The sequence below is a fragment of the Gracilinanus agilis genome, chromosome 2 (assembly GCF_016433145.1).
Source record: "Gracilinanus agilis isolate LMUSP501 chromosome 2, AgileGrace, whole genome shotgun sequence".
NCBI classification, from domain to species: Eukaryota; Metazoa; Chordata; class Mammalia; order Didelphimorphia; family Didelphidae; genus Gracilinanus; species Gracilinanus agilis.
Window position 1 is genome coordinate 487,469,009 of NC_058131.1, and position 13,470 is coordinate 487,482,478.

A 13,470-nucleotide genomic window follows, 5' to 3' on the forward strand; every position below is an offset into this window, starting at 1 on the left:
TATATATATGAGAGAGAGAGAGAGAGACAGACAGACAGACAGAGAGAGAAAGAATTGCACAGTCACAGAACCTATTTTTCTTTAAAGGGTGGGAGAAGAATGAAATTAGTATCATGCCTTCATCATTACTTACTATACTTGGCTGAACAGTCATCACAAGAGAGGTGTCAGGGCAGAATCCTTGGGTTATCTGAGTGGACAGGAGATACAAACCCTTACTTGAACTCTGATGCAATGAGAATAATCAAGAGTTGACAGTTATGACCAATAAAAATATGGAAGCACTAGAAAATTGAATTCTTCCCTGCAACTGATCTCCTTAATCTAATTATCCTGTATACTTACTCATGATATAAGTGCTATTTGACAAGACAGCATCAGTTCATCTATAGTTGCTGCATGAACTCAGATAGGCAGATTGAGTCACTCAAGGGCCTTTAATCTCTTTTGGATCATTATTGCAAAGATGAAAGCAGATTTCTGAGAGGTAAAATTCAAAGGAACATAGCAATTAGACATACTCAGAGTACTAGGTCATTCAGTCCATTTCCCTGGCCAGTTCAAAAATATTTCCTCTGATATAGACTTTAGTGATTTGTCTAGTTCAGTTAAAAATGTCACAAATGATGGTATTTCCCTTTCCTCTTTTGAAGGAGAAGAGATATGTCTGATTTTTCCTACTCAGCCTCAATTTTTCTTTGTTCAGTTCAACTCCATTACTCTCAGGAATGATATGTAGGATATGCTGAATCATTTCTATTAATTCTGCCTCATGACCTCTTATAAAAATCTAGTACCAGTATGCTCCAACTAATACAATTCCTCAATTGTTCCCCTGAATAAAATGGCTTAGATCTAAAAACATTAGAAGGTACAACTAGTTTCATGGGAACTAGGTAAGTAAATGGAATGAGGAAGAACTCTTACAGAGAGAGATAACACTGAATCTGTATTTAATTGGTACTATCTATTGAAGAGAAGTTAAGATCATTATGGTGGGTGTTTTCGTAATAGCTTAACAGTATTATTGGAAGGGAATCTACTGGGAAAATAATAGGTGGATTATGCCTATAGTTGCTTCTTAATTATGAGTGACCAAAAGTCATTACAGAGTTCTTTCTCTTGAGAAAACTATGAAATCACTCCCTCATTAATGACTAAAGTCATGATCAGGGAAAGACTATTAATATTCTGTTTACAATTTGTATTGTCAAGACCTTATGCCTTAACTGGAAATGGTAACACATAAAAGTGTTAATTTAACTTGGGTGCTTAATGTAAATTGGAAAAAGTAATAGATTTGAGCTCTTGTTCAATTACCAGTATCTGTAAAAAAAACAAAATATCCTTCTTAAGCAGTTGGCCTTGACGATACAAATGCAAATGAAGTGATAACTCTTAAATAATTGCTTTTTTGGTGTCATAAACATAATCATTAGATATACAATACTTACATACATGTGAGTGTGTATGTATGTATATTTATATACATGCATATGTGCATATGTCTCTTTTGAGTTGTATAAAATATTAACATTTCTATGTTTTTTCTTTTTAAAAAGTTAAAAAATATAATTTATTGACATACTTTGCCTTCATATTATAGTGAATTCTCATATATACCCCTAGATTCTATCCTTTCTTGTGATGAAGAACAGTAAAAACATCAAACACTGACAATGTATATAATACTCTATCTTAGAAATCCTCATCTTTTGGCTATAGAGTTGTGTTCATTGGTTTTTTCCATTACTCTTAATTCAACTTCCTTTAGGTGACTTTTTCATTTAGATTGTTGTAATTTTCTCATTTTTGTCCCATTTTGTTCCACTTATTTCTGCATCATTTCCTATATCTTGTATAAGTGGAAATTTTGTACCTTTGAACTACATTCCCCAGAGTTCCTTTTAATCTCCCCACCACTTTGCGTGGCCACGTTTTTGGATATAGTTGGCTGTAATTTTGCCTTTCTCTTTTTTCCCACGTGCGTGGCTGGGAAAGCTGGCTTTTTACTCCATCCTTTTATGTTAGTTATTATTAATAAATCTTATTAAATAAAATACTTAGAGTATTGGATATTAATTTTACTTCACACAATCTCTTTACTTTAGTCTACTGAGACTTTGAATCATCTTTGTTGCTGCTGTTTCTGTCATTCAGGTTTGTTTTCTCACATCATTCCAGGTATTTTTATTTTTGGTAACAACTACCTCACTCTGTATTGGTAGTTCCCCAAATTTTCTTTTTACCTTTATATGTGATTTTGGAAGCAAAAAATAATTGATGTTAAAAATAGCAACAGCATAATACTGATAGGAATCTTATCTGGATGAGAGAGCTTTATTCCCACTTTCCAATCATAACACATGGAAGAGCTCTTTTCTACCACTGTGACCCTGGGAAGAAAGAACATGAGTATGGAAAAGAAACAAATGCTTTACCTTAAAGAAACTAATCATCTCTATAAGTCCTTGGATAGGAGAAATTTAAAAAATGAACTATTCATTGGCTTCACACTGTCATGACTTCATATTCCAAATTAGACCCTTCTGTCTCTATCAGGTTATCTGTAAATGAAGAAAGAGTGAGGAGTTCTGGCTGGCTCTCTAACAGAGACTTTCCTCACCTGATACTGTACTTCTCCAGTATTAGCTAGTTAACAAGAAAAGGTTTTAAGAGCATTTACTTCCCCCAACCTCCCCAAAAGGGTTATGTTATCTCCTCCTTCAGAAGCTCTTCTCTTGAGCCTTTTGTTTTGAGTATCAAATGCCTACTCTGTGTAGATGGAAATGGAGAACAAATATATTCCCAACTTTTGGCATTAGTATTTTTTTCTTCCTAAAGGTAGATCTCTCTAACTCTCTCAGACTAGAAGTGCAGAGATTATTCACATTCTGATCTCAATATTGACTGCTATGATAATTTTGAACTGCTTTGATTCTAATTTGTATGAGTTCACCTTTTTTGAGGCAGCTGGTTAGCTCCTTGCTCCCAAGAGCACAACAAATTGGTGCTGGATTTAACGCACAAATCTATCTCCCAAGCTCAGAAAACCTGAGCCCCATTAACTGACTAGCCTCACCTTCCTTCTTAATTGCCATAATGGGCTACCATTCCTGACTCTTGGAAATATTTCTGCATTGGTTCATAAAGTTCTAGGTTTTTGTTTTGTTTTGTTTTTGCTAAATCAGCACAATCCTTTCCTCTCCCTAGCAAAGTGCTCCATCTCCCACAAATGATAACTGCCTCACCAATTTAACCAGCCTAGCAACACAGGGAATTATCATCATGGCCCCCTACATTCAGCACTGGCAATTATTAGAACCCATTAAGGGGTTCTTTGATCTTCTCAATTACAGTGCATCTATTCTCTTTCCAGCTGGAAAAGCTCTAGGGTTCATAACTCCTTACATGTGTCCTAGGAAGCCTGCAGATCCCAACTAAGCTGATCCAAAGGATCTGTTATGAAAGTTCTATAGGTTTCTAAAAGTCATAATTTGGGGCTCAAAGATTGGAATCCAATGTCTTTCATGTAATGAGGATCTCTTTACTATAGAATAAGACATTTTAGAGCCTTTGTTGTTTTTGTTCTCTTTGAATGCCAAATGACAATGAAATATTTTGACCCTAATTATATTTTAGCATACCTGATTATTTTATCTTAAATCGAAATACTTGCATCTTTTAAAAATATTTTTTATTCTTATTATCTACCTTTACATCTTTTTTGGATAGCTTTTATGATTTCTTTGTCTTTATTATTATTTCTATGCCTCTCAAGTTAAAGAAATCTATAAGTTTTATTATATTAGTATATTGCTTAGTCATTTGAGATTAAGAATGCAGGCTATTTGTTTGTTCTTTCTTCTAATTTTTTGTTGTTTTTCAATAAAACCATAACCTTTGAGCTTTATCTAGATAGCTTTTCTTCAGCTGAAGTACATCATTATTTATCATTGTACTTTGTTTGCAGCCAGGTTTGATGCTATATAATAGTTCTCAAAGAATAGATCAATTTGAGTGAATTTGCAAGTGATATTAACAAGGAACTACAATAATCTAAGATATAAAACAGCTATTGGATTCCCGAAGGTTCATAAGGAAAACTTTGATTCTTATACCATATTTTTAGTAGCATGTACATGAATTAGATGCTTGCTCAAGTCTCTTTCACCAAACAATACATGGTTGCTATTTAATCCAGCCCGTTGGATTTATGAAATTCCTTTAAAATGTCATGTTTTCTAAATTAAATCAGTAGGAGTTTAGATATTTCTAATAACAAGTGTTCCCTTATGTATGAATATATACATTATTTTTAAACTATTCTTAAAGGAAAGTTGGAAGAATTTTTTTAAAAGAGAAAAATCACTTCAAAGCAATCACCTTTTGGAATATCATTTTCAAACTGAAGCAAGTTGCCTAGGTTTCCAGTGAATTACTACATTTGTCAAAGACCCAATTGATTTAAACAAAAGTCTCATATTTACAGATGGTACAAAATTCAGTCACCACTACTCTCATATAAAATAGAATTAGAATTCAAAATGATTTTGGAATGGTAGACTTAATATAAATGTTGGCATATTTTAGGGATATATGTAATATACAACTCCAGTTCAAAAAGTCATTTATAAGAATAGTTTTGAGTTATACCTATCTTGATAAATGAAAACATGTAAAGGTATTTGTTCTTTACATACATATAAGTTGCAACTGCATATCCATCTATATCTTTATCTAAATCAGTCTCTTCATGCATATACTGGGACACAAAGGGATGGAAGCAAACCTGACACTGACATTCCCTTTGTTCAGTAATGACAAGAGAGAATCCTAATCCATTTAAGTCATCCATCTTCAAAAATACTGATATTCTAGCTAAAAATTGGGTTAAAAGGATTCTATAGCCATGAAGATCAGTGTGTATGAATTAAATAATATGAATGAAAGCAATTTGAAGCCAGCAATACACTATACAAATATATTACTTTTACATTGTTGAGATAATTAACTCTGTAAATGTGAACATAATTTATACTGTATTAAAAGAATTATATTGTCCAGACAAAGAGAAACAATCTTTCCAGTTATAGTTGACATCAGTTAGCCTATAATAAGAATTTTGTGTTCAATTATGAGAGTGTGAGATTACTTGAGATAATTGATCTTCCTTCCCCAATTCTAATATTCTATGTTTTTTCTTCACATCTGAATATATGTATTGCTATGGCAAAAGATATCAGCACTAGCGAGTATGACTATATTCTTTTTTATTTTTGAAGGAAATCTTTCCTGAGAACCTCTTGACTTACTAGTTGTGTCATTATACATACACACATATAGAGACTGGAGTACTTGGATTTTTTGTTGTTGTTATTATTGTTTATTTTTCAACCATTCCATCTTTACTTAATCTCATTTTCTAGGCTGAGTTGGTTCCATTTTGATGTTAATCTGCTTGGAAATCAAAGTCATACATTGAAAGAATAAAAGGGAAATGAAAACTAAATTAAAATGAAAAAATGTATACATGACAAGAGATAGAGAGACAGAATCAAAATACTGGTATGCATTTCTAACAGTGAGGAAATAATTGAAAAACAAATAAACAAAAAACTCCTAGGAGGAATCTTAGAAATTAAGTTGTAGGTAGCTGAGGACAAAATTTAAGTTTTCAGTTGAAAAGGAATTTTTTTTAAATCAGATACTAGTAAACCATTTTTATAGGGGAAAAAAAACTTAAGTTATACTTTTCTTTTTCCTTTAAAAAGCAGTTTAATCTTCCCAAACAGTTTTGAGGCACTTAACAGAAAAGAAATAATCAGTTATACTGAAAAGAAAGTGAACCAGAGTCAGAAAGTAAGATTGTCTTGTCTAGTTTCAGTCCAAATTTCAGTGTAATTTCAAAGGGACAAAAAAATATATATATATTGTAGAATAAAGAGGAATTTTAATAGTATCTCTATGTACCTTATATGAGTATTTCCAAAATTGAATTGCATAATCAGGAGTTAGTATTAGGTTTGTCATCTTGGAAAAGTTTCTTTAAGGTTTGCTTCAATATATTCTAGAAAATATAATAGTAGAAAGAAGTTGAGATGGAAGTAGTTGCATAAGCATGGCTTGTGGCTTAAGTATTTTAATTTCCAGAGTTTACAGGATGTCATTGGAGAAAGGCTATAGTAGAAATAAATTTCAGAGCTAGAGTTGGGGGGGAAGAAGAATGGATGATGCACTGATCACAAAGAGAGAACAAAAACAAGTTAGCCACTATGATTTTTTTCAATCGTACAAAGAATATTAAATATAACGATTCTCCAGAAAAAAATTAGTACTTCAATTCAGAGTCTTGAATCTGTCAAATAGCTTGTTATCTAAATGTCATTCACAGGATCTGAATTTTTAGACAAATGTTTAAGCTTTTGAATATCATCAGGTGCCATATAATATTTGTAGTCTGAATTTGAGCTTTGAGTTGGGTAGAGTAATCATTTAAGTTTTTATATTTTTGTTATCTCAGTAGTAAAATATGGATAGTAAAATGCAAATCATTTAAAGGTAAAGACCTTGCTAATGGGGCCAAAGTTATGTGTTTTATCCTTACGTGGTCCAAATAGCTTTCTTCTATCAATCAGTTTCATCACCAATTATAAGCAACTGGCTTATAGACCTTTGACATTAGGAATAAGGAAGGTTTGACCAGTGGGTGTGTCAGTAAATCACCATCGTTGAAAATAATATAACACTTTCTCAACTCACAATGCACCAATATTAACATCTTTGCAATGGATATGAAATTTATTTATCCATTAAATAGTTATAGCAACAACAACCACTAATATTTATTTTGAAGCTTTAGAGTGTACTTTTAAGTAATTCACTGGAGGGATAAAACAGATTACCTTTGTAAGCAAGTTAACTCTTCTGGGATATAGGATACCTAGAACATAACTAGGAATTCTTTCACCTAGGACAAAAGGGATGGCAATGAAAAGATCAGTGAAAATATGAATGCAGCCATCTGGAAAACGGAATAACTTGTATCCCATGTTGTTCGGACCTTGCTCCCTGTGGGCTGGGGTGCTTGTGAAGAAGCTAATTAAATGAAGTTACGTGACAAAGATTAGGATGATTCTCTGTGGATCACCATGGAGAAGAAGGAAGACATCAGAGCTTTGGGACAAGTTATGGCTCTTGGTAATTCCACTTAGTAGAATGGAAAGTGTCATTTGTTTAATTCTTATGTTTCAGAAATATTAATTCTCATCTCACAATCATTTTTCCAAGGCATTTATTTTCTCATCTTGACTTATCATCATTAGTTTGATTTCTGCCATATTCAGTTTTATGCTTGTTTTCCTTCTTATTTCAGTACCGTAAGGATTAATGAGATTATGCTTATATAGAACTTCAAGCTCTTGATTTAAAAATTTTTTCCCAATTATATATAAAAATTCTTTACATTAGTTTTATAAGATTTTGAGTTCCAAATTATTTCTCTCCCTTCCTCTTCTCTGCCATCATTTATAAGCCAAATAATTCAATATAGCTTATGCACGTTCAGGCACACAAAAAATATTGATTATTCATATTGTGAAAGAAAATACAGATTCCTCCCTAAACTAAGAAAAAGTTTTGGGTTTTTTTGTTTGTTTTTTAAATTTTTTAGAAAAATTTTCCATGGTTACATGATTCACGTTCTTACTTTCCCCTTCACCTCCCTTAAGCCCCCGCCACCCATAGCCGACGCACATTTCCACTAGTTTTAACATGTGTCATCTATCAAGACCTATTTCCATATTATTGATAGTTGTATTGGTGTGGTCATTTCGAGTCTACATCCCCAATCATGTCCGCATCAACCCAGCTGCTTTTCTTCTGTGTTTCCTTTCCTGCAGTTTTTCCTCTGAATGTGGGCAGCATTCTTTTCCATAAATCCCTCAGAGTTGTCCTGGGTCATTGCATTGCTGCTGGTACAGAAGTCCATTACATTCAATTTTACCACAGTGTATTGGTCTCTGTGTACAATGTTCTCCTGGTTCTGCTCCTTTCACTCTGCAAAAAGTTTTGTTTTTTTAAAGTATAAGTATGCTTTGATCTACATTCAGACTCCATCAGTTCTTTCTTTGCAGATAGATAGCAGTTTTTATAAGTCCTTCAGAATTGTTTTATATCTTTGTTTAACTGAGACTAGCTAAGTCATTAAGAGTTGATCATCTTATGATATTTTTCTAGTTGTGCTCATTTCACTTTGCATCAGTCCATTTAAGTCTTTCCAATTTTTCTTAAACCTTCTGTTTATCATTTCTTATAATACAATATTATTCCATCATAATCATATATCACAATATGTTCAACCATTCCCCATTTGTTGGTAATACCCTCAATTTCCAGTTCTTCACTATTTAAAAAAAAAGCTTTAATAAATATCTTTGTAGGTCCAGGTCCTTTTCCTTTTAAAAAAGATATCTTGGGATCCATATCAAGTAGAAATATTCCTAGATCAAAAGATATATGCCATTTATAGCACTTTGGACTTAGTTCCCAATTGCTCTCCAGTATGTTGAATGCGGTCACAACTCCTCCAATAGTGAGTACCTGATTTTTAAGGGGTGTGTGTGTATGTGTGTGGTTTAAATACACAGTATTATTTCATTTGCCAGACAATATGACTTGGTTGATAGAGAGCTGATCTAAGAGTCAGGAGGACCTGGATTAATTTCCATCTCTGACACCCATTCTGTGTGCCTGGAAAAGTCACTTACTCTCTCAAGTGCCCTAGGCAACTCATTACGATTAGGAATTGTAAAGAAGGTTTCATCACAAGTCCAGTCACCATCTTTGTGAATCAGATAATTCAGAACTATTGTCATGTCATACAAAAAGCATTTCTTAGCTGAGATTCAGTCATCATTACTGAGTTTCAGAGCATGTTAGCCATACTAAGGTAGGGAACAGAACAGCATATCTTTCTGAAATGTGTTGAAATTCTGAGAAGTAAAATTGAATGGAATCAGCACAAGAAATATCTTCAGAATTTCCCTAGGTATCATTCATAGTATTTTTTCATACTTTTGAGTTATACTACATAAATGAAGAAATTGTATGAACTAACAGAAACTTCTCCAATCAAACCCAATATTTCCACCCATTAGGGTCTCTTTTTACAGTATCAATGAAACTAAAAACACATCTTTTCTTTATTCTTTCAATCAAAAAATAGAAAAATACCTTTGGCATTAATTTCATAGTAGATGAATATATTATAGCATCCTTATTAGCATTTTCATAGGTTTGACAACATATCAGATTATATTAATATCCTACCTGCAGGAAAATGCTTTCATCTAGCCTGGTGCAAATTGCCAAAACCTTTCAGCCACTCTTCCTTATCCTAGAAGCAGTATATCCTCATTACTAGTGTCTGGGCCAAGAAATAACATTTGTCAGTGCCTGAATTGTTCTTTTACCTTTTGGGGGTTGAGAATCCATTTTGCTTTGGAAATAGATTTACTTGAGTGGAGTTGTAGAAATAGAGAAAAACAAAAAAGGGGCAAATGTTTTAGGGAAATGCAGGGTGTTGAGCTTTTTTAGGTTAGGATGCAATTGATTCAAGGATGTCTTTGTAACAAAATATATGGACAAAATAGTAGCTAGATATGGGACTTGGGAGTGAATTTTCACAATGCTCTTAGGTTGCAGATAACCACTTATGGTCAAAATGGGGTCTTTTTTTCTTTTGTAAAATTGACTTGAAACCAGAGAATCAAAAAAACAAAACAAAACAAAAAAAAGCTACTTTCTTGACCATGAGAAAAATGTTGGATGTTAAGGAAAAGAAATAAACTTCTAATGAACATGATATATGCTTAGATCATCTGGAAGGAATCCACTATCTATCACTTGATATTCATTCCCTTGTGACATTCAACATGACCCAAATCTTTAGGGAAAATGAAAGTTAAGTATTGTGGAAATGTCCAAGGGCCATCTTCTCTTCCCTCTCAATTCTTTCTCCCTTGACTATTTTTCCCTTCCTTCATAACTTTAGCCAAAAGTTGAATGCAGAAAAACATAAGGACATTTGGCATAATGAGTGAAAGCATGTGTATGAGCCAGTTATGACATGATGGTCTCACTTCAATTTATTGGTTCTTGAGAATCCAAAATTTAATTACCAGAATATAAAATTTTATGGTATATAAGTCTCCAGGAGCTAAGTTATTATGTAGCAGAAGCCAGTATTTTAGAAGTATTTTTGTTCAGTCCTGGCTAAAGAAGTCTGTGCTATTTTTTTTAAGGTAATATAAAATGTGGTCACTCATCTTAATTTTTTCCAAGGTGTAGGTACTTCTGACTGTTCTCCTACTTAATTGCCAAAGAATATGGAGATCTGTTGGGTCCTAGAAGAATTTTGCCTATACTCACTTGACCTCCCAGTGTATTGGCCACAAAGTTGTTCCCTTTTTGTCTGATCAGTAATACACAAATTTTTCTTTTAATGATATGGTATTATTATTCCTTATTGAAAATAGTGTCACTTTCTGTATCAAGAATTAATGTCATTTTTGTTTTAAATTTTCATGCTGATTGCTTTAGAAAAATGTAACTAAATGTCATTATGAATTTAACAAAGGTATATTTTGATATTTGATAAGGTTTACTCAGCTTTGCAAGTATTTCATGTGTGTGTATGTACATATGCATATTAATAGGAATATTTGCTTTTCAATAAATCTAACAAATGGAGCTCAGGGCAAATGAACTCATTCTCATGCACATGTGTCTAATCCAGTGCTTGCTAATGGTTAAAATAAATTAAAATAAAAACCAACAAGAATATGAAAAGATACTAAGAATGATGTTAATGTTGTAATATAAACCAATTTGGATTTTCTAATGACCTTCAATCTTTTCTAATTTTTAACAGTATGAAAAATCAGAATCATTAATATCAAAGAATGATATTCATGGTGGTGGGAATAATCCTTAAACTTTTATTCTAAATATTTTTTAAAAGTTGAGGTGGGGAAGAACGACTCTTTTCTGATCCTGGGAAAGTTTCAAGGTTGTTTCTTAGCTATGCTGTCCTCTTTATGTATCTCCTATATTCAAGGCAGTTGACCCCCCCCCCCTTTTTTTTCACCTCTTCCAATTCCAGGAATGTCATATTAGGCCACTTAAATGATCTCAAAAGGGGAGTGAAGTACAGGAGAAGGAAGTTGGAAATTAGAAGGTTTTTGAGGAAACATACCAATGCCAATGCCAAATTAGTTTAAAATTTCCCTGATTTCATTAGAATCACCTATCCAACAAGCTTACTAAGAATGTTCAGATTTATATTTTCTGATTAATTCCCAGATGACTTCTCTAAAGAGAAGAATGAAGCTTATTAAGATATGTAAATGTAGTGGCAAAGAGTTTTAAATGTAGGAAATGAGTTGTCTCCTTTGCAATTCATAGTGCCCCTTGGTAGGCCCAATACCACTTACCTTGTGCATATGTGTATGGGAAGGAATTCAGGGCTCCAGAGTCTCTTATATCCTTTATACTGCCAGTAGAAGGGAAATCTTGAAATAAGTCCCTACCAAAATGCTCCAGACTATTAATCTTTCAAACTTCTGAACATTTTATCTGGCATTATTCTTATTTAGTTGACCTGGAAATATATATAATCTGTCAGAATAGTCACATTATTATAGGAAGGATTATTAATATATGATCCAACACAATAGATATTCTCTTAGAAAAGCTGGGTTTCCTTGATCCAAATCTCAAGTGTCAGTTGCCTTTCATTTTTGGGGGGAGAAATTATGTCTTAAAGTAAACTTAAAGAATTTTTTTTTTGGATAGTGTGTGCCTTCTGGACACTATAGTGTTTTATGGGCTTGGCCAACTCAAGATGGTATTGTACACTATAATGTGGAGAAAAAAAATCATATTTCCTATTTAAAATTTAGCTCTTTCATGGTGAACACCTCCCCTTGACCATGAAAGAAGTACTAGTAATATATACTTTTCCCTTTATTTTAGTGTCATAAAGATAATTCAAAACCGTAAAAATAAGAAATTAGTTCAAAGAATGGGCGAAGAGAAAAGTGACAAGCTTCTCTCTCTCAAAAAAGAAACATTAGTGAATGAAACTTAAGACTTATTGTCATCATCTCAACATAGAAAAATCCACATATATCGATGTGCTTGAAGAAGGGATATAATACTTGCTCCTTTTACTAGAGATTTACCCACAATCTTGCCACCCTATTTCTCAATAGCTTTTGGCCAGCTATTTTCAGATGGGACTATCATTTTTTTTAATGCAGATACACTGCAAATAATGAGTTCTAATAGGAATTTAATGAAATGATCTATGCACAACTGACTCATTATACAGTATATCTTCAGGAATGATGTTTCAGTGCTTTAGTGATTTGAAGCTCATTTTTTAGGGATGTAGCTTTCTTTTTTTTAAAACCCTTACCTTCCCCTATAGAGTCAATACCATGTATTGTTTCCAAGGGAGAAGAGTGGTAAGGGCTAGCCAATGGGCAGTTAATTGATTTGCCCAGAATCACATAGCCAGTGTCTGGCCATATTTGAACCTCAGACCTCCTATCTCTAGGCCTGGTTCTCAATCCATTGAGCCACTCAGCTGCCCCCAGGGATGAACCTTTCTAATTCTATACTCTTGGCCTATTTTAATTAGAGGAAACTATCCAGAAGTAATAACAATAGAACTGGGAACAGAGGAAAAAGATACCCCCAAAAGTATTCTGTTTCAACTTCATACTTAATTAGATTGTTTCATGCTTGCAAAAAGTATTCCTAGTATGTTCTATGAATTAATGTTTTTTTCATGAAAGATTTCCTATGAGTAGAAAAGACAACCTTTCTTTCCTGGGTGACCGTATGGAATTAATTCTTGTTAAGGAGACCAAAATTTGTTTGACCTGTGAATATGAAATGAACTGAAAATCTATTTCAGTGTTTTTTGTTTTTTCATTCCAGATAAGTTATTTAGATCCTTAATCCTCTTTTACATATCGAGCACATTGATGGCCCTTTGAATACAGACATACCAATTTTAGGGCATTACCAACAGTTAGTATGAGGGATGGAACTCTTCCTTAGGCCCCTGGTTTAAAACTCATTTCTGTTTTTTGAGTCAGACTCAAAATTCTCTTCTAACCCACACTTAGCAAAATGATTTTCAAATATTGAATTACCGCCAACAAAGTTCATGACCTTCTATTTCCTAATTCTCCAGGAGGTATATTGGGGAGAAAGATCACACAAATCACTTAAGTGACTGTAGGTCTCTTCCTAACTTCAGATGTATCAACTGATTTAACAGTATGCACAAGAACAAATTTGGTTGGTTCCAGAATGCTCCAAGCTATTCATCTTTCAGACTTGATGAGGTAAAGTTCTGAGTCTTAAGTCCATGCATAGGCTAAGAGAGGAAAAGTC

General features: G+C 33.1%; 1 protein-coding gene across 9 annotated transcripts in view; it reads left to right on the forward strand.

The window, feature by feature from the left end:
• NRXN3 (neurexin 3) overlaps positions 1 to 13,470 on the forward strand; it is a 2,038,283-nt gene that overhangs the window by 1,834,489 nt on the left and 190,324 nt on the right. The gene's annotated exons all lie outside the window — the stretch shown is intronic.